Source organism: Meleagris gallopavo, chromosome 1, assembly GCF_000146605.3.
Source record: "Meleagris gallopavo isolate NT-WF06-2002-E0010 breed Aviagen turkey brand Nicholas breeding stock chromosome 1, Turkey_5.1, whole genome shotgun sequence".
NCBI classification, from domain to species: domain Eukaryota; kingdom Metazoa; phylum Chordata; class Aves; order Galliformes; family Phasianidae; genus Meleagris; species Meleagris gallopavo.
In genome coordinates, this window is record NC_015011.2 from 39,025,052 (window position 1) to 39,052,334 (window position 27,283).

The 27,283-nt window shown below is 38.8% G+C and overlaps 1 protein-coding gene and 1 long non-coding RNA gene across 2 annotated transcripts in view; both read right to left on the reverse strand.

Moving 5' to 3' along the window:
- The window catches only part of PPP1R12A (protein phosphatase 1 regulatory subunit 12A), a 123,156-nt gene that overhangs the window by 79,024 nt on the left and 16,849 nt on the right, over positions 1-27,283 (reverse strand).
- On the reverse strand, positions 258-27,277 carry LOC116216704. The gene is made up of 2 exons (XR_004160012.1): positions 26,578-27,277; positions 258-25,556 (listed from the first exon to the last, which is right to left on the reverse strand). It is a non-coding gene; the product is annotated as an uncharacterized LOC116216704 (long non-coding RNA).

Here is a 27,283-nt window from a genome sequence, read left to right on the forward strand (position 1 = left end):
TTTAACAGTCTTTTAATCACTCTTGTTTATAAACTTACTTGAGTATCAGTTCAGCATATTGCAAAGATATTATCTTTTGTGCACATACTATACTTTTGGAGCACACATTTTCATTACCAAACAAGTAGTGCTGCAGACATGCACAACTACTGGCACTCTCCAGATCCCCATCTTGACTGGCTCCTATTTTGCCTTTCTTCTCTGTGTTTGAGTATTTTTCTCACAGGGTGCTCAGTGCGTTTTCTTGCCAACTTCCATACTGCTGCCCTTAAAAGGGCAGAGTAACACAGACAAAAGTCCCTCTGCACTTCAAGACAGCAAGGACTCAAAACAGACTCCACAAGACTGCTATTAATTTTTTTTTTACCTTAATAAATCAACAATACTACAAAACGAAAAGACTGAAACAAGAACTGCTACTACCAGGCTCCCAAATCCTTCCAGAGAATTATCTGTCTCATAAAAATGCAACTAAGGTATAACTCTTACTTTTTAGCATACTTCTAAAACAATCAGGATTGAAAATTACGTTCTCCTTTACTACTGTAAAAACCGCAGATTTCCTTATTTAAGCAACTGTGCTTTCCAAGACAAATCTCAAAGCTTTCCCTCATTCTGTAGTGCTGACACAGCAGTTAAAATATATGGGAGACACACTGCTGTCCTGTTTAACCAGACAAACAAAAACAGCAAGAAATTATCCCTCTTTGACCCCATTTGCTTTAGTAAGGTATGAACTTTAAGCTTCATTTAGAATGCAACAAAGAACTGCTTTAACAGCAAGTCTCCTCTGCGCTTCTTCATCAGTAATCTTTCTGCTGGACTGCAACTAGACTGCAACAAACTTTGCATTATTTGTTCTTCAATTAAAAACAAACACTCTTAAAATAATAACTTTCATAAACCTAAGTTCTTCCCTACCTTTTCAGGTACTCTTGAAATGTGCCCTCTTAAAGGATTTTCTAAATTATCTTTTTAGTAATTTCCATCTCTATAATCAGCAATTCTTCCAATAACTGGTTTATCAACATACTTCAACAATAAAGACTACCAATTCCTCAAGGATACTGCCTTCGTTTTCTTCTAGTTATTATCATCAGCACACAATGCCCACATGGTATTAATAAGCACTTAAATAAAATAATCACCTTTCTTTGCAAGTCATTTTCTTACTCAGAATGAAAGGAACTAATCGTAAGACGTAGTAACAGATCAGGAAGAAAAGCAATTCAGGAAACACAGATGTTTACACTTCACAGAAACATTAGCCAAGCCATGCTTCACACATGTATTACATCATGTTTTTCTGGAAAAAATGCTATTTGCCTGACCACAGATATCCTACCTATCTCATAATATCTACCAGTTTATCAAATGCAAAATAAACTTATATCAGAAGAACTCACAACCTCCTGAATACTGTTAAATTCAGATCTTTCAGTATTACATTTCAATATGCTACATACTCATGTTTGTTGCAATCCTCCAAAATGCATAATATGTGAAAAAAGGATATCTTAAAATTGATCGGCACTATTAAAAAAAGCCAGACCGTCTGTTAGTGACACAACCTATCAAAGAGCAAACTTTGCCTGTTTTTCAATTACACGTAAGAAAAACTGGCAAGAACTACTCATAAAAATACTGTTGCTAAGTGAATCAAAAGCTTACATATGCAGCACATTAAAAGACATATGACTAAGTGGCTAAAAATATTTGACCAAATTTGGGCAGTTTATTGTGCCATATATGGCAAGAATCAGGGGAGCTCAAATGGACTTCAAACGTATCACCGCAGATTGCACGTCCACGACAGGCAGAGATAAACAACCTGCAAGACTATGTATACTGGGATGAGAGAAGAACAACTATTAAGATAATAAAGGAATTTACTTGTATATGCAAATGGCAAAGTACTGGCATTGCTGGTGATCACATTTATGTAGTTTAAATAATGTTTCTCAGAACTTATTATCCAATAACACTGTCATTACAGAACAACGGGACTCACAGAAGCTGACGTTGAGGAAGAAGGTTGTATAATTTAAAAATATATCACTTTTGAGTTTCTTTTAACAAAGATTACTTAAAACTACATCTTGTACCTGGAAATTCATATAGGAAACTCACTGTGGACTCCAAGAAGCCTATTACCTATCTTAAGGCGAAGAAAAGCAAATGGTCTTACTGCTGAAGAACATGTACATAGTATGTTCTATTTACCTCTGTCCCCAGAGGTGTCTGATGGACCCTCTCTCACTCTCATCACTTGTCACGCAAAAGACAATTTTGACTATCAGCAAGTACCTTAAGTCAGAATGTCAAGAAACAAATGTTATTAAAGAAATGTTATCTCCTCAGTTTTCCATTTCTATTCCGATTGTCATCGTATTATCACCCTGGTCCCTTCTAAGAGCAGGAATTATCAAGTGCCAGAAGTGCCTCTATTGTTAGAGAATGACATCTCAGCCCCAAAAGGAAAGCATTTCAGAATTGCATGATAAACTTAAAGCGACAGGCTCAGAAAAGTCTGCCCTCCTACACCTCAGTAGGCCTTTATCTAGAAATTGTTAAAAAGGAGAAAGCAATGTATATGCAACATGCAAATAACAGGACTTCCACTGATATCAGAGTGAATTAAAAAGATAAACTCTCACGAATGCATCTGGGAGTCTTCTCACAGAGTACAGGCATAGGCCCTCTTCATCCATGACTGCCACGGCCCTTCTAGGATCCATTTCCCTTCCTGGCTCCATCTCTCCCTCCCTAGTCTCTCTCCAGGCCCCCCAGTTCCAGCCCACAGACTCAGTTACTGCTAAAGCCACTTCCCAGTGCCAGCCCAGCACCAGAGCATGCACACTAGGCCTCTGGGCTCAATAGAGCCGGCTGGGGGACTTTTCCCCCTCTGCCTCCTCCATTTTATGCTGTCCCTCAGCCCAGTTCCCACTCTCCTCTGATGTGGCAGAAACACAGTATTTCTCCATTCACTGTTCTGTCAGTTCTGACAGAAGTCAGCCTGCAGGCCCTAAACTCATCAACAGCTGGACAGTGCAAACAAATAAATCTCACTTCCTTTAGAGACTGATTTAGAAACTAGGCTTATTAGTCATAAAGGAAGCAAAACAAAGCAAAGTTGATCATACAAAGCCTGCCTACCTTTTCTGATTAGAAAAGACGAAATCGCGAAGGAAATCTATTAAGGCTGAGGAACTAAAACTACTTTCTCTTTCCACAGCACCCTGCAGCCTGGACTGCACAGAGCAGCAAAGAACAAACAAATGCAGGCAGGTCCAAACTGTCCTGGAAACAAGATGCCCATGTGAAGCAAAATGATGCTTTAGAAACTTTTCCCAGAAATACTTTCTGATCGCTCAGTAAGGGGTAAACAGAGGCCTGCTGAACACACTAGATTTTAACAGTTTCCAAGAGGACTCGATATCCCAGTGTCAGCTGCATGTGATCAAGATGGCTGTCTTTACAATCAGGTGTTCAGAGGTGAAGGGGACAGACTTAAGTGAGTAAGTAACCTTAAAAATAGATGGTTTTAAAAGAGATCTCTAGTGTGTCATGTCCCTCAGTGAATATCCATCTTAGGAATCCCCTAGACAGCACTCCTCCCTCTCAAAAAAACAAGAAAAACAAGTCTGTGTTTCTTAAAGAAAATTTAGGCAAACTTTGGAGAGAAGAACAATCAGTTAAACAGACTACTATCTTAAATACATGAAGTAAAGCTATGTCGTATCTTACACTGAACTATAATTTTACAGCCTTTAATCAATGATGAGATCTAACTATGTAATGAAGTTTAAAAGTTCCATTTTTTACCATTACTTTCTAGCAAGAGACTACAACTTGCCTTTACCTGATCCATTTGACAAATCAAGATATTTTGCCTCTAGTGAAAGGAAAGAAATATGGCCTGTTTAATCTCTGTCACCACATTTCATTCTTCCTCATTTACCCTTAGTACAGAAAGCATTCAAAAATTATGAATCACAGAACAGCTTAGGTTGGAGAGGATCTTAAAAGATTACCGAGTTCCAACCCCCTCCCTGCCATGGGCAGGGCTATCAACCACTAAATCAGGCTACACAGGAAAACAAGGTAATATATTAGACATCGAACTATAAAACAAGCCAATCATTTTGAAATCCTGTGGAAAAGCAGAAACCAGGAGAAAGGAGAAACCCCTCTCACAGTTGCCTGTAGAATAGTTTATCTCTTCCTTTTGATTCAGCTAGTGAATCACGCCTGGCAAGTACACTGGATCTAGGGAGGTTGTTAACATCTTTGTTAATGTACCTGAGAACTAAATTAAGGGATAGCATCCACATCCACCAGCACAGCAGGTTATAAAGTTTCCTGTTCTCTTCACTCCCAATTGCTTGTTCCTGATTCCATTACATACAGCTAGGCTGACAATCTTTACTGAACTGGATCTAAACTGGATCAGAGAACCAATTATAAATTAAAATTATATAAAATAAGAAAATGACAGTAATAAGCTCTCATCCTTATTGAATTAAAACTGAATTTGATTATATTAAAGTGCCTTTTCTACTCAAAGATGTATTGAAATTCATCTTCATGTCCTAATCCAACTACCAGAATAATAAAATTTTGTATTACTGTGGAATTTCACCCATTAGAAGCCATTTGCTAAAGCTTCTTTTTTCAAACTGACTTTTCTAAATTTGCAACCCACATCTCTATCACTCTCACTGATACATTTTACAGGCCATTTTAATCTACTTTCCTGTCTGCATGGATTTCCATGGAAAATGACATTACTTGCTGTCTACCTCTGTCCTCCATCCCTCAGCAATGTCAACTGAAATAGGGCTAGAAGTTGCAGAGAACTGAAGTCCCTCCTTTTGACAAACATAATGGTTAAAGAATGAGTCTTCTGAATTAATGCCACCACAATGAAACTTCTGTGTGCACTAAATAGCAGTTTAATGAGCAGTTATACCACAGTTTGAAACCAGTCTCAGTCTTCAGTGAGGATAGAGATTTTTGCTTGGACGGAAGAAATTAAGGTTCACTAGTCACACTGTTTATCAACATCTTTTACTAATCACTCCTTGGGGAAAAAAGAAGAAATTCACATTTTGCAATTACATTTACATTTGCAATTCCTAATTTGTTTTTTCTTTTTTAAATTTCAAATTACAAAGGTGTTAGCAGAAATTTGGTGACAAGATCCAAAGCAAGTCTGAGTAACACTCTCCATATTTGTAAGTCACGTTTCATTTTTTCATTAATTAAGAACGGAGCATAAACAAATGAAGTGGCATTAAAGTATATGAACTGAAATCATAAGATGTAAATAACTTCCAAGCTACAGATATGAGGTAATCTGGCAGTTATAGGCTCTGAAACAAAGGCAAAATACTCTTTTTTTTGCACTTGTAACTTGCTTGTGGGACATTAATCCAACGCTTTCATAGAAACCATAACATCTGAAGAGCCTAATATTAGTAATTACAATGGTCAAAGACTTACTGAATATTTGGGAACACTTCCATGATAAAAGTTACTAAGAATCATCAGCAAATTTGGTCACAGAATATTTCTGATTATTGTATCTATTAATGGTTTAAGGAATCAGTATAAAAGCAGGCATTTTATATTTGATGACTATTCTTTTCAATACATTACATACCAGGTAGAAAGACTGCTGTTTATGTTCACAAAGACGGTAAGGAACAGGAAAGGCCTGGTGTTGTAACAGAACTTTACTTTAGTATTAAGGATGAGAAGTGTTGCTCAATTATGAAATGAACTATAATCTTTCCAGCATTCATTTAGCCAACCCACAAGTTATAGCTTATATTTTTCAGTAAGCTGGGATAATTCTGAATATCTCTGTATATTAATAAAATACAACTTTTAATCATTAAGTATTTTATTTTTTAAAGTATATTTACTAGTAGAAATGGGACAGCTTACAGGTATTCTTGATAAAACTAGTACTGGTTTTTGCGACACTAGCCTAATTTAGTTTAATTGTTGGTAAATACTGCGTGCATGATGCATCTGTTATTTTCAGTTAATAATGGCCTATTACTTACAGTCCTGCACGATTGATCCACACAAACTTGTTAAACTGATTGTTGCCAAATTAAATAACTGAAATTAAGAAATCATTTCATAAGCATTTATTGCTTCTGAAGTTCTGGAGGTTTGAAATGCACTGTTTCTATTTTTCTCATTCAATTTGGGCATAAATACCAGCTTCAAACTCTGGTACCCCACTTCTCGAGAGAAATTTCTTGGAAACCTTTCACTTCTAAGTACAGAAAATGGGGGTCCTCCATAGATGCTTTCAGAAACAGGTGGAGCTCCTAAGAAGAAAGCAGTACTTGAGGCTGATGCAATCTTTCATGTCCGTTCAAGTCTTATGGGGAAGGCATGCAGAGACTATTGAAATTAAGCACCCATTAAGCATCATTACTTAAATCAAGTGCAGTATAACTGTCAACTATGACAAAAACAGACAAATCATTCCAGAATTCAAACTTCTCTAGCTATTATTTCCACTTCATGTAAACAGCTTGTCATATGCAAGAAAGAGTGTATCTCAGTAGAAGTTCACCCAGAAGATATTTACATTCAAATACGTGCACAAACCAGAAGCTACATACAAATGATCATTGTCTAGCTCAAATATTCCGTAAGAAAGTGATGTCATTTCTATACTGACTACAGTTTTGTCCTGTCTTCTCTGTTATACTGAACTACTAAATAGATCACATGCAGGTTTGCTAGTTTGCAATTTACAGTTAACATATAACTTAATCTACAGTACAGTTCAGGAAAACACTACAATCGACAGCCACTGAGATTGATATAATCTGCATGTTTTAAAGCTGATTTCACAGGGATTTCCAACTATTTGAAGCCTGAAGAATGCTTAATCATGGTTCTTACCCAGGACTGTAATAGAACACATATATTCAGGTGTTATTCATGTGTTTCAAGTAGAGGTGCAGTCACTCTTGTCCTCTAACCTCCCTTTGAGATAAATAAGGGCAACAGGAGAGCTGGCCACAATGTGGTACCTGCTATAACCACAGATGCTATCATTCCTGCTGGGAATCCCAGGAATGGATCAAGACTCACTCCTACAGACATTTTATGGAGAAAACAACACAGGTCAATGCTTTAGTATTTTCATTCAAAAGAAACAAACAAACCTCAAAACCTGGCTACCTAATATTACGTGCAAATCTACTTTCATTTCTTTGTTCGCTTTCTTGTTTAGCTGCATGCAAATCTGCTTTCAAGAACACTTGAAATTCTGCTGTTCCAGTGCATTCTACAGAACAACAAAACATGCTTCTAGATGTAGATTCAGATTTCTCATTAGCTTTGTAATAGCACCGCAGGTGAAAGAGCACGAGTTCACTGACAGAAATGGAGAAAAGAAGATCTGACTGACAGTATAGTATTACAGCTAACATGATGTACAAATTCCCAAGACTTTTTGAACCCTAAAGGCTTGGGCATGTATATATGCACAAATCACATATGACAGATTCACATTTTACATACACATTGGTGAAACTTCTGTCATTTGTTCAAAGGCACCAAATCTGTGGGTGCCGGAATATGGGAGTTAAATCCAGAACAGACTTTCAGGCCACAGAAACTGCTGTCTGAACAGAAAGGCATTTCACAAATGGGGCGTCCTCACTCTCCTGAGCTGAGTCTTCACAGTTTACTTTCTGAGACAGTTACAACAGTCTTGACTGCTGCACTGTGCTCACTGTGACACAGATACACAGCACTCTGCACTATCTGCTGATAAGAACAGAAGCAGTCTTCATTAGTTTAAAAATATGCTTCTTAGATCAGAAGTAAGCAAAAATTTTATACTGTAAAAATAAAGTGCCAAAACGCAGCTATGATTTTATTGTAACTGTTTTGGCAGTTAGTGCTAGTTCTCATGACAGAAATCTGGTAATAAAATCTGGAAACGTTAAATTTGAGAAGAAGGCTGAAGAGTCATATAGTATATGTATTTATGCCCCAGACAAATTAAAGAATATGCCAATTGTATTTTAAATTCTTATTTTTTTTTTTTCCCAAACATAATCTTCTTTTAGCATACTGGCAACTAAACAAGCTAAACAAAGCTGCCAAAGCAGCTTTTCAGTTTAAAATACCTAACATTCTGATATCCCCTAATACAATTTCTTAACCAAATTAAACATCCAGCAACACAAAAAGGCATCAAGAAAACTTATTATAGAATTTGCTTATATAAATAGGTTTGTTAAGTTAGTTTCTTGGATTTAATTTAAAACACAAGTGCTAACTTCCCCTTTTTACCTCTGTGTCTAACTATTACCTCCACAAAGTTCTTAACTATTAGTTCTTCAATGGGGAAAACTCTGCTTTCTTGGTGTGAAAAGACAGGAAGCAAACAGAACGGGCTGTGAACTCTTAGGGACTACAGCAGAAAGCTACAAGTCACCTGGCCTCCTCACCCTCTGCTTGAGTGGGACCTCAGTAGATCTTCAGTGCTTCCTTATTTAAGCCACAAGAAGTGGCTTAGCTGAGTAGAATAAAAGTAATAACCCTGAATTTCATAAAAGCAATGATAGGCCTCCATTCCTTCAGGCAAAAAAAAAAAAAAAGCTCAGATTTTGATTGGGAATACTGAATTATGTGAGACAGACTTTCTGTGAGCTCACTTTTTCTATTTCAGTTTACTATTTTCAGGAAAAAGCAAGTTTAACAGAAGAAACCATGATTACAGGAACAAAAAGGCAGTAAGATGCTCAAATTTGCTAGTACAATTTGCATCTATGCATACTTCCTCCAATTAGCACTAATTACGTGTGGTTTAATCCTCATCCTTATATGAAATACTAGAAGCAAATGAATAGTGTTAATATGCTGGCTCAGATGGTATCAGTCAAGGCTTTTAATCCATAAGTAGGATTAAATAAACTGTAAATAAACTCCTAATTTGTACAATTTAATGAAATATATAAAATAAGCATATAAAGAAATAATATAACCATGTTGCACCTGCATGGACACAAAAATTAAATGGGAAGCAAGTAAAGTGGCATTGTGTATTATCTTATATGTGGGTAAATACACTGAAGTTTATCAAAACCACATGGTTGCTGTACATGAGTAAATTTTAAAATAGCTCAGTGTGTTTCTGATTTCAGAAATATATTCAGTTCACTTCTGATTTCAGAAATATATTCATCCACATATCTCAGGAAACGAGGAAGTGGTTTCCCTTTCTGATAAGCTGAAGACCGAAGGCATTACTCAGGAGTACCAAAGGCACACACAATGTTGACGGACAAACTGACAAATTCCATGACACGTAATTGGTTTTTATTTTCCAGTGCAGACACACACTTGGCATCACTTTGAACACCTAATCTGATCTGTTGAAAAAAATGTCACTGTGATCCCCAAAAGGTAGGGTACTTCCAACAGACAAACATCACTAAGACATAAAATCCTCTCCATAAGAGGATAAGATTGACACAAACTGCACCCGAAGCCAAAATTCAAACCAGAGTAGGCACTTCAGGAATCTCTTCTTCCTAGTTAAATCAGGGTGCACTCACACTGTGCCCTAGTTAAATTTGCTAAACAATCTTCTCAAATAGCTTACATGAAATGCACTGCAATGTTTTAATATAGTAATCAAAAATGTTTGTATAAGCAAACAAGATGATTATCATATGTACTGTAATCCTGTTAGGTATAAGAATAAAGAAAAAGCGTACCCCACACCAACTTCCTTTCTCTCAAAGGCTGGCTATACAGCTGTTCATCTACACAGACATGGTTTGTAACTTCTGAAAAGGGCATTTTTGCCACAGTGTAACTGAATACTCTATTTCCAATAGGCCAGTCACATCACACAGATGATCCTCCTGGTTAGAAGGACAAAGCTCTGCATTCACTTTTGTGTTCTGCCACCAGCCCAGCAGAATTCCCACTCCTACCTCCAGCTACAAACATAAGACGACACCCACTTTGTGGACCTTCTCTTTCCCAAAAAGGCCATGGCAAAAAACACCAGCTTTGACACCTGACTCTTTCTGTTATATCTCTACAGGAAATACCATGGTACACGTGTCCCATTATAAACTCATTATGACATTAATGAACAAATTGCAGGCAATCACAAGTGCCTAGGAAACCACCTACCTTCCCCATTACATTAAAAAATGGACAGGAAGACAACAGTCAACAAGTGAAACTAAGTTTATACATACCCATCTATCAAGTCTACATACATGACATTTCAAAAGTGGTAAAAGAGCTTCCTTCTTCATTTTTCTAATGTGTACCACATGGATTAGAAGCAGCTATTCTACATGAGAAAGCAATCTGATGAGGAAAGTACAATAGTGCACATAAAGCCAAACAACAGTGGCAATTAAAAATACAATATTTACACTATAAAAATTTTAAAGGGTATAAACCAGTATTAGCTGTAGAAACTTGTAAAGGATAGTTATAAACATCAATGAAAAGCACAGCTGGTGGGGGCACAAGCGCTAAGGCATTTCTTAAGTATATTAAGAATTGGAAAAAACCTGCCACTGATGTTCAGATATATATGAATAATACAGGGGGGAGTGAATTGGTCAACAAATATCTCTTCTGGGTGTTTTGAAAGAAGGAGAAGGTTTAATTTGTATTACACAATAAGGATTATATACCTATCACTCTACGAGTAATAAAATAAATGCTAAAACCCCACTATGTAACTCAACAGGCTTCACAGGTCTGCTGAGGCAGCTCTCTAGCCATTATTGAAGAACTCAAGGCAGCATCAAGTCTGCTGATACTTATTTTCTGAACAGATCTTGAAATACCTGAGAAACAGCAGAGGACTGGTAATGCTGCATTAGGAGATGTGCTGGTTAAAAGAACTTAAAACAACAAAAGAACATCCGTGACATGTCAAGATAACTGACATTCATTAGGCTCATTATCAGAAGGAATGCCATGCCAGTGCTACACTGCTTCAAAGGCTCACTCAGCTTCACTGCACTTTGGCATCACTGAGCCAGATCCAGTGACCAACACTGAGAGACCCAGACTGACTCTCACTTCTAAAACCCAGGGCACCAGCGATCACTATTTTGAACCACCTTGGGCCCACTGAGGCTTTTTACACCTGTAGCATTGCCATATGAAAGCTGACTCAACACAGGCAACTGTCTCTGTTTGTAAATGCTTAAGAAAGCTCATTAGCATTCATGTAGCAAAGACACAGTAGCTGCTGAGCCTCAACAGGCTTCCTTGTCAGAGGACATCCTCATAAATGTCCCCCCAGATTTGAATTAAACACATGCCTCATTTTTTGGCCCTAATAGGCCCTCAAAAAATACCAAGTACCAAAACCTCTCCACTGTCTTGGCACATAATGTGTGAAAAGCCAGCAGAAAGGGAACATTTTAGAGGAATAGCTCTGTAGACAGCATCTGAAACCACTATTAATATTCTTCTCACAAAATGAAAGGGAAAAGCAAACCAGACCCCTCAGCTCCATACATATTCTATACAGGAAGGAAAAAAAAAACAGCCATATATTGACTTTCTGTGATTATATTAAGAAAGCCAGTACCAGGAATGCTACACCAGCGATCAGCATTTTAAAAAAGCAGCTTACTATTCTTCAAACTGTTGTGTGCCCCCCTGCCGACATCTCTAGCTCCATTCTGGCCGAGCTGTGTGTACACTACAGCTCACACTGTGCCACCTTCCCCACTGCCACCAAACACCAGCACTGTACGCTTGCAGAATCTCACGTGGCAGGACTTAAGGACTCTCCAGGTCACAGCTGTTGTCACTGTCTAATTTGTGTGATAAGTACTGCCTGAAGAGGTACCGCCTGCTGTCCCCGAGTTCTCTGCTGACTCCACCACACTTCCTCCAGAGACCTTCCTATTTAAGGAGACAGAAATGTAGAGAGGAGCAGCAAGCAACTACTGTCTCCTGACACTCGTTTTTATGCCTCCACTGACATGTTCTATTTGTGCAGTAGAAAATGTCTAGGAAGGAACTTGTAAAAGAGGAAAGGACGCAGCTGTATTTTCCCCATCTTCTACAGAGCCCTGGGTCCTCAGAAACCAAGCACAAAGTTAAACATGTAATCTAGTTACCTGTAAGTTTTATACTTCATATTAACCTTTTGAAGAGCAAATTTACCCATTCAAGCAGCCAACAGGAAAATGCCATACCTACGTAAATAGTCAATTGAGGACACTCACCAAAATCAGCAAGACATTCACATCACCTGCTCTTTTTCCAGAGCACCAGAAATTCATATGTGTTTACACATGCAGTGGTTTGTTTCTACCATGCCAGTGCCATCTAACAGATGTGGAAAGTGTAGAACATCAGTTTCAAGGCCCTGAAAAGAACTCTCTGGGAAATCAACGCATGTCTTAAAATGGCTAAGTACTTATATTCACTTATATTCAACAACAGTGACACTTTGCAGGAAGGCTGCACTTCAGTCAAAATTTCTTCAAGCGTCCTTACTGGCACGCATTGCCACTTTTAAAAATTCAGTAAAAGAAAACTTTGGTCAGTTATTTAGTCAGCCGCTGATAAAAACACAAAAGTATCCTAACTGAGTCTCTTGGATGTTGGCAGTTACACAGAAACGCTCTCCCAGCTGATAACAACTAGGCCAACAACTACGAAAATTCATTAGAATCTCTGACCTTCAGAAGATGACAGCGTTTCAAAGTACTTGTAAAATATCCTTCCTATTGAATAACGTTCTGCATTTCAAGATGAGTTTTAGGCAATATTCTGTTCTGCACAAGGCAGTGTTATAAAACGAGCAAAGCATAACATCTTTGAGCTAACCACCCAGGGCATGATTTTGCAAGAGCTCACTGTTGACAAACAGGGAGGTCCCAGTCTCCCTCCTAATTCTCAACTGCACACTCCCAAAAGCATTGTCAGACTCTCAGGGGAAGGAAAAAACGTGCTGGGAGGAAGAAGCAAGAGCACACCCTTTCAGGGCAGTGAAGCATTATTATTATTTCAGCTGCACCTGGACCTGCAGCCACTTCTGACTGCTCACTCTCAGGACCAATTCTGGAGAAAAGGGTAAAAGCCTGCATTTCTAATTGGGTAGTACATCCTTTGTGCTGGCTTGTGATTTTTAAGAGACCACTGACATCTCTAAATCCCACCAGGGCATAACACACACTGGCCTCCTCCTGACCAGTAGTACTGTGTCAGTTTCAAAGAATCGAGAACCCAGAAGTCCGTTGTTTACCTGTCCTTAGCAGTGTGTGTGTCATCATGAAACTGATTGTAAATGCTTTGAAGTTTGCTTCCTGTACATCAGACTGCTTGTTAAATATTATAATTATCAAAGAGCATGGAAATGAAAGTCAGGTTTAAAAGCTCTGGGTTTATTCAAAACAGTGGGACTGACTTTACTAAGTGCATTTCTCCTGTAAATACTTAGGAACAACAGCTCAAGTACCAAGGGGAGAAAATGCGAAGAATGAAACAGATTTCATTATATAGAGAAGGTATGCACACTGCCTGAAAATGGGGAAAGCCCAGGTGCTGCAGCACTGGGGCAGGCGGCACTTCAGGGGCCCTGCCAGGGACATGGCAGTGCCAAGGGCAAGAGTAGGCTTTGACAGGAAGACTCCCAGCTTTCCCCATCCCAGACAAACTGACAGAGGCCCACGCAGCTTTCTCTGCTACTCAGTCACCTTCCACTCCTCCTGCAAACCAAAAGCTCTACTGTGCAAACTGTACTGAGGAAGAGTTCTCAATTCAGACTCGTGAAATATGCAGCCATCTGGCCAGGGGCTATGCTTCATATACCTCAAAAACAGCACAGTAAGAAACTTCCTCCACATTAAACAGAAAACTGAAGCTCACCCCTTAATGAGCCAGGAGACTACCTCTGCTGCCTTGAGCTTGCTTCTTCTCTATGGTGCACATCTTGACAAGAATTCCTGAAGGGGAAAGCTGTTCTGCCACTTAATTTACAATATTAAACGCGCTTAAGCTTTATGCTTCTCTAAGGACTCTACTTTTACATTAAACATTATGCACAGACCTATATTTGAGCAATAGTAAGGTGAAACACACAAATACCTCAGGACTAAGAAATATGTTAATTAATGATGCTCAAGCCAAATCAACTGGCCACACAAGCATACAACCTATGTACAGTCCTACGTGATCACTACTCCTCTGTGTTCAAAGCATCTCAATTCAGCCAGTCTACGAGATGGTCAGTGTGCAGCTATTCAAAACTTTGGATTTTTCATTACTGTTCACAGCTTGGCCCACAGTACTCATACTTTGTTCCTAACAGAACTCACTGCCTCATGGGCTCGTCTACACATCAATGCTTATCACCATTTAGGTGCATAAGCAGTACTTTCATAAAATCTCTGGCACGAAAGAATGGTATCATCTTACAGGCGGTAAACAAACAATGTCATCGTAAGTAGTATTCCCTGATTCTTCCACACTATTTGTAATGCCACAAAACTGAGATTTTAGAATAGACACCATTTCATACATATGAAGAAGTTTCCTTTCATTATACTTTCAGCCATAAGTATATTCTGCTTCTACAAAACTCTCTGCAGTCTCCTACCCCATATACCATTCTCTTCTTTTCCTCCCACTGACACAGCAGATGTCTCCCACACAACAGCATCTTTAATTGGTTTGTCTGTATTATCTCAAGAGCAAATCCTTTATTCGAGCCCTATAAGACAGGTATGATTACATAATAAATTAAAGAATTATGAGGTTAATGCATCAAAGTCCAAATACAGATTTCACCATTTACATTAACTACCTGGCATCCAGTACTCCACCTTCAAGTTCCACTATTTTGATGTTTCCAGTATTATCTTTTCTACCCCACTTCCTTTTCCACACCACCATTTAATTTTCCTAACTTGTAGTTCACTCTGACAGCCAGCCCACATCTGACATCTCCCTTCTGCCCCCTCTCCTCTGACTCACTTGCCATCTCTACTCTATTTTTGCATCTTGTGGCTTCTTCCTCTGTGCTAGTGAAGGCAAAGAGGTCATGGCACAGACAGTACTAGCACATCTCTAAATGCATTTCAGAGGTCTGCAGCAACCTGACATCTGTGCTGTTCCTGTAATCTGAATTGCCGTGTTTGAAAGTAACTTAAATATAACACTGTACAGTACTACACGACTCTTCAGCCTAGAAAAAAATTACTTTGAAGACCATATAATAGATGACTATTATAAAACATAAATTATATGGAGAAAGTGAGTAGGAATCAGCTGTTCACCCCTTCTGCTAGGACAAGGAGTAGAAGTCATTACAGGAAGCTTGCAAGAGCTGGGACCAAGAGCCATCATAAAACAAAAGCTGCTTTCTGAAAGCTGATTGGAATGCCTCGTATCAGCAGAAGCAGAGATGACTTATTACTGAGCTCAGAAGATTGGCCTTTCCTTTTAACACAAATCAGGCACTGGAGCTATGTGATTAACTGAAAGAGTCTTAAAGGCCTCAGGCAGCCTAGATAGAGAAAAAAAGAAAACACCCTCTTCAGTACAAACCCCATGAACACTGTAGCACTTCTATTGCATGCTCTTCTTGGCACAGGAAGTAAGAAAGAAAGTGTCTGTTTATTCCTTCTGTGACAGAATATGTTTGTGCTTTTCACCGATATTCCAAAGAAAGGTACTGAGACTTACATTCTCAACTGATCATAGTTCCAGTAAAACAGGATTCCACGTATCTGGATAAAGAGATGTGATTAGTTGCAGTCTCTCACTCAGGAGGGTTTTTTAAAGTACAGGTATGTAAGTTACCACGGAAGAATTACAGTAAAGCCTACGTGCACCCTAATACTTGGGAGTAAATACAGGGTAGCTTGCACCTCACTACAAACACAGTCATTTCCAATGACTGGTGCCACTCTTTCCAGAGGAACCTGAACCAGGTCTCTCTGAAGCAACAGCTGCATATGCAAGCCTCAACAGACACTTATTTGAAGTGTTAGCATCTCTTCAAGCAGTGAACAAACAGGTCAAACATACAGAAAAAAAGGATGCCGCACTGTGCCAGCTAATTCTGTTTATAGCAACTACAGGAATTATCATCAGTTTACAAGCTTGGGGAAAGGCACAACAACTGATCTGATAGCGAAAGTTCAGAATACAACAAAGCTGTATTATCCGTGTGTTACTACTCTTTATTAAAATAGCATTATCTCCTCAGCATACAGTCACTGCCACAAAAGCAATTTCTTCCACTAGCTACATAGGCTCTTGCCACATTTTCAGTTTTAATAATTAGCTACTGTGCTACTGAAGGAGGCCAAGAAAGAGGGTATTATAGACACAGCTAAAGCCAGCTGGGCTGTTTATTTTTTTGTTGGATGGCTGCCTTCATTTCACTGAAACACTACAAAGCAAGTTGACCATATAAGGCACTGGGATTCCCATGGAAAATGCTTACACAAATCAGACCCACACAGCCTTTTCAGTTTATATATTATAGTCAATACGAACACTTGCCGTACATATTTAAAACACACTTCAGAATCAAATCTCACAGACAGAACATTACTTCTGCTCTAACGGAGCTTATGTAAGTAGCCTTCCAGAAGTATCTACAGCCCAGCACCCAACTGAATGCATTTCTTCACACAATATTAGACCAGATCAATTTCAGAATTGCAGGCAGCATTATTAAGCACAATGTCATTGATTTTGGTGCAAATGAGAAGTACCAGAAAAGCCTAATTCACAATTCAGGGGCTGACAACGAGCAAATCTCCCTGCCAACCGCTGGCTGCAGCCCACATTTATCAGAGGCAGCAACTTGCTGCATGGAAAGATTATTTGTAGCCCAGATTCCAACAAGAATAACTCCAACAAGCAAGGGCTTATAAGGAGATGGTAATACAGAGTCTACAGAGAAAGGGCAGAGAGAACTGGAGAAAGCACCATTCCTGAACAGCCGGGGGGTGTGAAACAAGAGGACTGCGGCAATTCACTTCAGAGGGGAAGGAAAGCTTTGGAGACACTGAAGGGAAATGTTGAGAGTTTCAAGAAGGAACAGGAAAGAAATACATGAGGGCTCCAGTGCTACGACAGGCAAACACAGGAATACAGAAAGCTTTATTAGAACTGAGCCAGCACGATGATGGGAGCTTCTGAGCTCCAGGATTCATTTTTTTGAAGGAATAAGCCCAGAATGTTGGGAAACAACACTTCTAACACTGTATCAGAATTACTACTCTGTCATTCCTCTTATGTCCCATCTTCACTTGCTTTCTGTATTGAAAGTTCTGGGGTTGTTTTTTCCTCTGTAGGTATGAATTTCACAACACGGATAAACACCTGGAGAGAAGTTTATTTTGCCAATGTGTTGTACAGTTTGGTGAGATGTCCACACCTCACAGCACTCTGTGCAGCACATTGCTTGATCTTGTAAATGAACCAGGATGTTTGCATCTGCTGCGGCAGGGACCAGAATAAAATTCTTCCAGCAACACCAAGTCTGTCGGCTCATAAAGACAAAAAATGTGCCTGTAGTTTAAGGAAACCTGAAGAGAACTATTCCTTCTGATAAATGCCAGCTGCTGCTTTCTTGCAGTTCATAGAATATCTTCCACTGCTTTTATTTAAAATAATATTCAGCTATTTTTGAAACCATCCCTACTCCCTTATTAATATACTGCTGACCAATGACTGTATGACACAGGCTTGTGCAGCGTGATGTTGGAAGTTGGGATTTTCAGTATAGAATTCTCCATCTAAAAACCCCCTTCCCCTAAGGGAGAAATGAAATTTTAAACCGTCGCTATCCTGTCCATCAGGGGAATAAGATATGTTCAGTGAAACAGCGTGTAGTAATAAGAAATAGTAATTAGTATCAGCCACCAATGATTCTACTCATTAAATACTCAAAATTTAAATGCTTCCTCGGCTGCATATAGCTTATACCATTCACTTTAATAGCTGTTCTGGGATTCCGTCTGCCATGATCCAACTGTTTACAAATGGAATGACTATGACACCGACCTGTTAGCTACTATTCCAAACCCTCACATCAAAGGATATGTAAAACTGCAGGTAATGCCCTCAACTTTGTACACCCTCTATAAAAACACAGGCGGTTCTAATTGAAGTAGCCATTTTCATTACACTGCCTACAAAAATATCTGAGTTTTTCCCACACGCACACTGGAAAATTCCATTAACTGTCAACATGCAAACACCATCTGCTCTAATACCGTGCTCCCCATCACATCACTTTGGCACCCCTACATATGGCAATTTTTGAAACCAAAAACTACACTTCACATATTTATCTTAAATATAACATCCTCTACGTTTGTTCAGATTTTTTGTTTGCTTTGTTTATTTGTTTTTAGTTTTCTGAGGAAAAGAGGAAAACTATGGTTCCAATGACACAAAGCATTAATTTTAATTAATGCATAGCTGACATTTTTAGTTAGGTGACTGCCAGAAGACAGAGTTTTGATTTGGAAAAGTAAAATAACTTACAGAAGGGTGAACATTCTATTCCAAGTACAATACTGCTTTATGCTTGCAGCCATAATCAGAATACAACAGCCATAAATTATAAACGTGAGCAACTCTCTTCTCATTGAGAACTTTCAGGACAAACTTCTAAATATTAGGATGAGGTTTTTTTTCCCACCATGCAAATAAATAGATTCAGAATCTGAATGGGATGAGTTGATAAAATTAGAAGTTACTTTGAAGGGACAGTCCTCAAGATTTGGGATACAACGTAAAAGCAGTAAGATTCAGAAACCCACTGCTTTCTTTTCCCATAAGATATTTCCTTCAAAACAACAATTCTCCAGTGGTGTGTGAGTGGGGGACTGTCTTTCCACAGTCACTAAATATAAAATGATATTTAAAGTCAGAACAGAAATTTCTGTTGAGATATTTTTCCTATTAAACCGTATATACACATATATATCTCCTGAAGATGTCTTTTCTATTGCAGTTGAGAAGCTGAGTTACTGGGGAAATTCTGAACACTCACTGAGCCCAGACATTCCAGAAATCTTTCACTTCGTTTTTTTCCTGGAAGGACTTGTGGTCTCGGCGTATAACTGAAGAGAACTTAACCACACAGCATGATTTTCACACTTATCGTGCTCAGTACTGAAGTCCAACTAAGAATCTAAGGTTATCCTAGACCACTAACGTCAGAACAATGAATCTGAGTCAGATCACTAAGATTTTACTGCTGAGTTTTGCCTCACTACAATAAAACAACCAATCAAACAAACAAAATAACACGCCATGTTTAAGGCAGCCTTAAATCTCACAGACACTAAGGTTTATGAGACATATAAGATAGGCAATACCACTACTAAAAAACACAGGAAGAAAAGTAGCACACTGCCAAACAGGACCCATAATCTGTTTTATTGCAGAGCATTAAAGTACATATGTGACCATGGTATAAATACACACACAAAGTGGAAAGAGGCCAACTACATTTCTGTGTAAGATGAAATTTCAGTCTGTTCTCAAATTGACCCCCAAAGCTAAGCACCTTTGAAACCTATGTGCCACACTAGGAACCAGAGCTTTTTATATGCAACTTTGGCATTCAGTTCCCCCCATATTAAAAAGAACCCTTAAGGATCACTAACGTGTTTAGATTTATGCAATTTCATCCACTGAGAACTATGACTCAATTTCTCAAGGTCTCATTATTGGGTTGTCCTAAGCAGTAATTTACCGGACTGTTCAATTACTTCTTGATACCAACGTTTTAGAAATTACTGCGTTCCTACTGCTAGCTTGTCTACCACGTGATTTGCCAAGTAGACAAATTAAACTTCTTTCCATAAAGCACAGAACCTACAGGAGCTGTCTACAAGTAAGTACTGTGCTTAAATAAGCATTTAGTCTGTAATAATGACAGCACCATGTCTCCACATCCCTAACTAAAGCAAATGCATGTAGTCCAGGAAAAAAAGTATAATTACACCAGGTAACTCTACGGTAGCTACAACCATATTTCTGTTCAGTAAGATACCAATTTGCAAGTTTGTTTTAGGCGGCCTTGGACTCAAAAAGCCACATATACGGACTCTCCTTTGATGTTCCTTCTCCTTTGAAGTTTCTTCTAAGGAAGTGTACTCATTCAACTTCTAAGCATCCTGTGGGACAACCAGGACCAGGACCTTTCTTTTGGAAGTACTGCATATGGCACTGAGATACTTTTAGAACCCATCAAAGGTAGTCTCAAAAAATGTTGCACCAAATATGTACCATCACTTTAACATTGAGGCAATACAGCATTACTATTGCTGATGGGTAGATTGTTGGACTGGGTGATCTTGTGGGTCTTTTCCAACCTTGGTGACTCTATGATTCTATGAAAATGCTGCTGGCCTTAGAAGTGGCACACAAAATATCTCCTGCTCTGCTGAGCTCATACTTCTTAGATTAAATTAGGTTAGGTAAAAATCACAGCACAACCATAGTGTGCAGCAGGCATTTGAACTCCATGACCACTACAGGTCTCAGTCCTCTGCAACATGCTAGTAAGCAAGAGGAAGAGGAAAATGAAATGGCAGGTGAGATTTTATCTTCCCAAGTCAGTCTAGACTATAAATTACCTCATTCTCGAGAAAACAACAATACCTGAGACAGAACAGGTTGCTGAAACAGCTAAGTACTTTTCACTTAAATGTCCTAAGCTATGGTGAGGTGTACAAGGATTGGGGTCCTACACAGACCATATCTGATGCTGTGTGGTCACTCTTGACCTCCTTGTCCAGTCACTGGACTGGCAGTGGCTAAAGATTTCAGAATCAGTTAATATCTCACCCACTTCCCCTCCTACTGCCTAGGAACTGTGAAAAGGGCAATCACGCATCAAGAGAATTTAGCCCAGCAATCTTTGTGATCACTTAGAGAAGAATGGAAATTCAAGTCAGGGCAAAACAAAAGCATACACCCTTATTAGTTTAATGAATGACAATTTAGAATGTCTTCAGCCTTGTACGGTCACAAAAAGTAATAAGCACTCCTCTCTCAAACCTGATCTTGATCACATGCTGGGGCGCCCCTCATCCTCATTTGTATCACAAAGTCACATTTCACACAACTGTAAAGGACAGCTGTAAAAGATGACAACATTGCAGAACACAAGTGTCACCTCTTGAGGTGAAAGTGAAGAAAATTTCAGATCCAGACTAGTTCAATCCAAATCCAACTAGGTAACCTGGCCAAGAAGCTTTCAGCAACTCTGCAGCTGTTTCTTGTACAATGCCATATTGTTGAATATTCATTGATACAATGGCACATGCACACACTTGCATTGAAATCAATCTAGGTGTTCCAAAAAAAGAAAGACTTTGTTGTAAGATACCAGTGAGAATCAATTCTCACTCCAATCCTTAATGAAAAGCAACAGGATATCAGTAGTACCAGGAGCAACACCCTTATGAATGAGGTCAATATCAGAAGAGAGGAAACAGAGCTGAGCTGTGTCCCTCAGAGTTTCCATATGAAGAGGTCAAAAACAGTGGTGACAAAGGAGACATTCACACCTTACTGCTCCAGAGGTTTCAGTTTAACCACAGGATCCTGAAAGCAGTGTGTATAATTACCAAGCAGACCAGACAAAAAAACAAAACAAAACAAAACACCAGCACTTTGATACTGTCTGCAGTAAAACAGGTTCAAGTATTATCATAGATGGCTCCCTTCACTAGCAATTTATTTAGTAAAAACAGATGCAAACACTGTGCTTAGATAAGAGTTGTTTACTGTTCTAGAGATGGGGAAAATAAAGCATTTGCAAACAGAGAAGTCACCAGCACAAGTTGTACTAAAATTACAAATACTGTTTTGAAGAATCCAGAATATATATATTTAAATGTGAACATTTACAGAAGGCTAAACCTCATGAGTAAACCTTACAGATAATCTTATTAAAGCTGTGGAATTTACAGGAATTTAAGTGTTTCCAGGTACAGATACAACATTCAGTCACTGAACACGCTGTGCTCCCATGTCTATCTACAGCAGGAGCCTGGCAAAGACATTCCGATAAATTAAAATCAAGCATGGATAATTGATTTTTTGGATGAAAGTGTCACAGCTGGGTTAACAGCATTCTTAGACCAATGTTTAGTATAAGCATCTATCAAGCATAATTTGAACCAGTTTCATCACAAATAGGATAAGAAAAACTGATGAATCCTAGTAATTTTCCCTGTGGTTTAAATTGCTGCATTCATGTGATTGTAAAGCTTTCTCTAACATGACAAGAAAAACACTGCTGGTTTTGAACCTGGTCAATGCTCAGAAAGATAACAAAAGCCCTTGCTTTAGAATGTCTCTATTCTTACTTAGAAAGCTAATGCTATCAAGGGATACAGCCTATGCATATTTGTGCTTTGAGCCACCTTTACAATAGGGCGCGTTCAACACAGCAGGAGCTGAGAACATCAGACACTGAATGTGGGACAGTAAAATCAGGGTGAAACAGAATTATCACTGGAAAAATGATTAACCAGAAAGTTGTTGTCAAGTCCAGGTGGAGACCAGCAGCCCAGTTTAGGACTGTATGCTTTAACATCTTTATCACTGACATAAATGATAGGATTGAGTGCACCCTCAGCAAGTTTGCTGATGACACCAAGCTGAGTGGTACAGTTGACACAACAGAACGAAGGGAAACCATCCAGAGGAACCTGGATAGGCTTGAAAAGTAGGCCCTCGTAAACCTAATGAGGTTCAGCAAGGCCAAGCGTGAGGTGTTGTACTTGGGTCAGAGCAATCCCAGATATACCTAGAGACTGGGAGAACTCCGCTTCAAGTGCAGCCTTGTGGAAAAGGAGTTACCTTGGAGTCCTGGTAGATAAAAAACTTCACATGAACCAGCAGGATAGGCTTGGAGGCCAGAAGGCCAACAGAATCCTGGGTTACATCAAGACAAAGAGGGCCAATAGGAAGAGGGAGACTGTCCCTCCACCCTCATGATACCCCATCTGTAGTAATGTGTCAAGGCCTGGGGCCCCCAGTGCAGGAGGAACATGAAGCTGTTGGAATATGGAGAGAGGGGCTAAAGATGATCATAGTGCTGGAGCACCTCTTTACAAAGACAGGCTAAGGGAGTTGGTATTGTTCAGCCTGGAGAAGGCTCAGCACAGATATGATAGCAGCCTTCCAATGCTTAAATAGAGCTTATAACCTGGATGGAAATCAACTCTTTACACAGGTAAACAGAGATAGGTCAAGGAGAAGTGATATTAAACTAAAAGAGGGGAAGTTTAGACCAGATATCAGGGGAAATTTTTCACTGAGAGAGAAAAGAGGCCCAGATAAGCTGTGGGTGCCCCATCCCTGCAGATGTTAAAGGCCACACTGGATGGGGCCCTGGTCAGCCTGACCTAGTGCTTGATTTACTTGGCAAACCTGCCCACACCAAGGAACTAGATGATCTTTGAGGTCCCTTCTATCTCAGGCCATTCTGTGATTCTAAGAATTTTCACGGTAAGTTGTGGTAAATCTCTTCCTCTTGGGAAACCTGCTAACAAAGTCAGTCTAATTTGGAACTCACGAGCATGTCAAAAATTAACTCTAGCTTTTACATGTGTTGTTATGTTACATGTGGGCATACATTTAAGGATCACTGAAGTAACAAGAAGTGCCCATAAAAATAGATGTCCACTCAATTGCAACACATTTTATAACAAAAGTTTCAAGTACTGTTTTGGTAGGAACCAACTACATGCAAAGCACCGTAGAGTCTGACACAGAACATGACTAGGTAGTCTGAATAGCAGGGCCGCTCTGAATATAATGCCTCTTTATTTATTTCCATGGAAACTACAACAAGGAGCACAATAACAGTATTTCATAGAGCAAATTCTCAGCAATAAAACACTACACAGAATATTTTAATTGTTAGCTCTCATTTCAAAAACAATACACTTAGATAGGAACTCAAGGAAAGAAGCATGCTATTGTTGATTTAATTTATATGGTTCCTCAGGAAAGATGTTGACGAATTTGCCTCACTCAACTATGAAGTAATGACTCATTAATTACAGCAATCTTCTCTATTAACACTAAGTACAGCTTAATTTTAAATACTAAAAGTCTTGAACTGAAGATCTGAGGTCTAAATGAAGTGAAACGCAGAACTGCAATACATGATTTGTCTTGCTTTAAAGGAAACAGAACAGTTGATACGATGGTATCAACTGTCAACCACCTTATCACTGAAATGAGGTATGCATCTCATGACAAAACCAATGGATGATGAGAGAACTCACACCACCCTTACTGTCTGTCATTGAAAAGTGTGCAGAATGAGTTTCCTCAATTAAGTTGTACCTTAATCTGATGACTGCACGTCTCTGGCTTTGGGTTCTTGAAATATTGAAGCACGGAAACTGTTTTGCTAAACTGTGAAGGTTTAGTAAAAATGACACACGAACACTATTAATGAAGTGCTTGCAGAACTGAACAAGAAACAGAAGAGTGACCTTCAATCCAGATGTCAGAATTATTAACGAAGTGCTGAAATTTTGCTTCTGTTGTAAGGATCACCATGTATTTGCCTTTTAGCTAATTTCTATTTTCAACTTGTGCAGAGTCATGTTTTCCATTACTGTAAGCTACCTGTTTTTATTGGATGCTTTCAGCCTAAGCATGTTCATAACATCACATCTTCAAAATTATGGTTAAAAGCAAGATAAAATTTGCCAATTTTAACAAGTAAGATGAGCCTGAAGCTATTGCTATCGCTATCTACTTTTGAAAAGAATTCAATACATCCCAAAATATGAACTTAAACCATTTCTTCTTTAACATCAAGTATAACAGTTTTACCAGCTTACGAATGAATATTAGCAAATCAACATGTAAAGTGTGTCACTGGGCACCTTACATCACAGTGGTTAGAAGGTAATTAACTGAGCTGTTTTAATTTCTTACTTTAGGATCATAACACTACATAGATGAAAACTGAGTAAAAACTACAAACCAAGTCTGCTGCTTTGTAATACTACCAATAAAATTCTTAACAGCAAGATGGTGTAATTTTTTTTAATAGGCATTACATTAAGTACAAGCAAACACTATTACAGAAAAAAATACAGCTTAAACCATCTGATAGTTTCACATTTGTAGAATTTATGCCAGTTTTCACAGACAATACATTTAAGAGTTATAGCAAAATTACTCTAAATAATTACTCCTTCCCAACTATTCAAATTTAATTCATCAGGTGAGAAAAATAAATTAAGTAAAAACACAGTATACATTTTTCTTAGTTATTATTATAGCTCCCCAAAATTTGCAGGTATAGATACAAACTGAGTACAATCTACCTTTAACAGAATGATATGACAAATGTGTTTTCCTTCAACTTGAAATTGCTTGCATTATCTCCAAATTTTGCACATCTTCCACTTCTTCAGACTCTTCACACAACAGAAGCTGATGTTTCATTAGGAATTTCTGCTCACTCTGTATTGTCAGGCAGTTTATGGCTAAGAACAAGCGGTCAAACAGTTAGCACAACTTCCTAGTATCTGTATTACTGTAATAACCTAGGAGCCTTAGCCACCAATCAGGATCTTTGGATGAAATATAACATCTGGGGAGCAAGAAAGAAGTTTCTCCTTTGACATCCACACCTTTTTAGACATGGCAAAAACAGGAGAGCTCACAAAAAGAAAAGGGGGGGGAGGGGAAAAAAAAAAAATTGAGCATTAGTTAGCATGCCACCAGAGGTCTTGAACTCCATAAATAACACTATGGAAAAAGCTATCTACGGCATCTGAATTTCTGCATCCACTTCCAAGCATGACTGTTCAGTATAGATCATCTAAACCATGTTTTAATTATGTTCAAATTGACTTCTTGTTTTGCCAGAGCCTCCAGCCTCTTCTCTTTTAAAGTTTTCACATTTTCTATACTACAAAAAGCCAAAAGATTCCTTTTGAACATAAAAGCCCCAGTCTCAAGAAATCGAGAAGACAAGCTAAGGCACAGACTTCTGCAAAATGTAGAACGAAGCTGCAAAGCAACCGATTTATAAATTAAATGCTTCTACTCACTGAACTGGATTTTACACTGCTGCACTGCAGAACAAAGAATAATTTGGTGTAACAAAATGATTACTCTTTTCAGTATCACATCTATTCTGTACACTATCAATGTCCCTCCCCTCACTTCTCCATTCTGCTCTTCCTACATTATGCTTTCCAGAACCTATGACCACCTAAATTAAGCACAGCTTCTGCCAGGTCTGGGAGCAGACTGAGCACAGATATATCCCTTCTCAACACAGAGGAGGCTATGTACTTGCACACAAACTAGAGTAAATCTCCTCGCTTGGTTCCGCTGGACTGGGAAGAACCATACCAGAAGCTATAGAGGTCAGTAAAATATCAACCAGTATTCCAAAACTGTGTTTACTACAACATATTTAAGAGAAGACCTGAGCAAAGATTACCTTACTGCCCCTTGTAGCCTTGAAAAAAATAAAGGTCAATCAAAATACAGTACCTGACTGCAGTAAATATCTAGACTCCATAAATACGTCTTCCACAGCCAAGAACCTGAAGGTAGAACTCCTTAGATCCTCATAAATAAAAGAAGATATGAAACAGATTAGAAACCATCTCTCTCGAAGTAGATGCAGACATCCCCTCTCACTTTACTCCACCTAAGAATACTCAGGCAAAAATTAAGGAAATATCATTCAAGTATCTGAATGATAAGAATATCTGATGGTACAGCCTTCCACTAGGCACTCAAAAGAAGGGGTCTAAAGATCCTTTTTTTTCCCCCCTGTAGGTTGGGGTCCTGCCTGTGGCACGGGGGTTGGAACGATCCTTTGGGTCCCTCCCAAGCCAAGCCATTCTCTGATTCTATGATCCATCTGTTACATACTTCAAAAGCAGACCATTTCCTAGCAGCAGGCAGCACCACGATCACAGTACTGACTCCTTGAGCTGAATCAAGAACAACATGCAACAGCAGCTTCTAGTTGACAAGGCCCAGTAGAAAACACTTTGTCTCTGTTTGCCACCTCAAAGAAGTTTTTTAAGCATGCCACAGCTCTACTTAATCTTTTAGCTTTCCAATGATCCTCCAAAACAATACTTTTCATGAAAATAAATTACTAGTGTGACTTGAGTACTGGGCAGGAATCCCAGCCATTCTGCATATATATGCCATTAGATTCATTTTGGGGTTGAGGTTTTTTTTT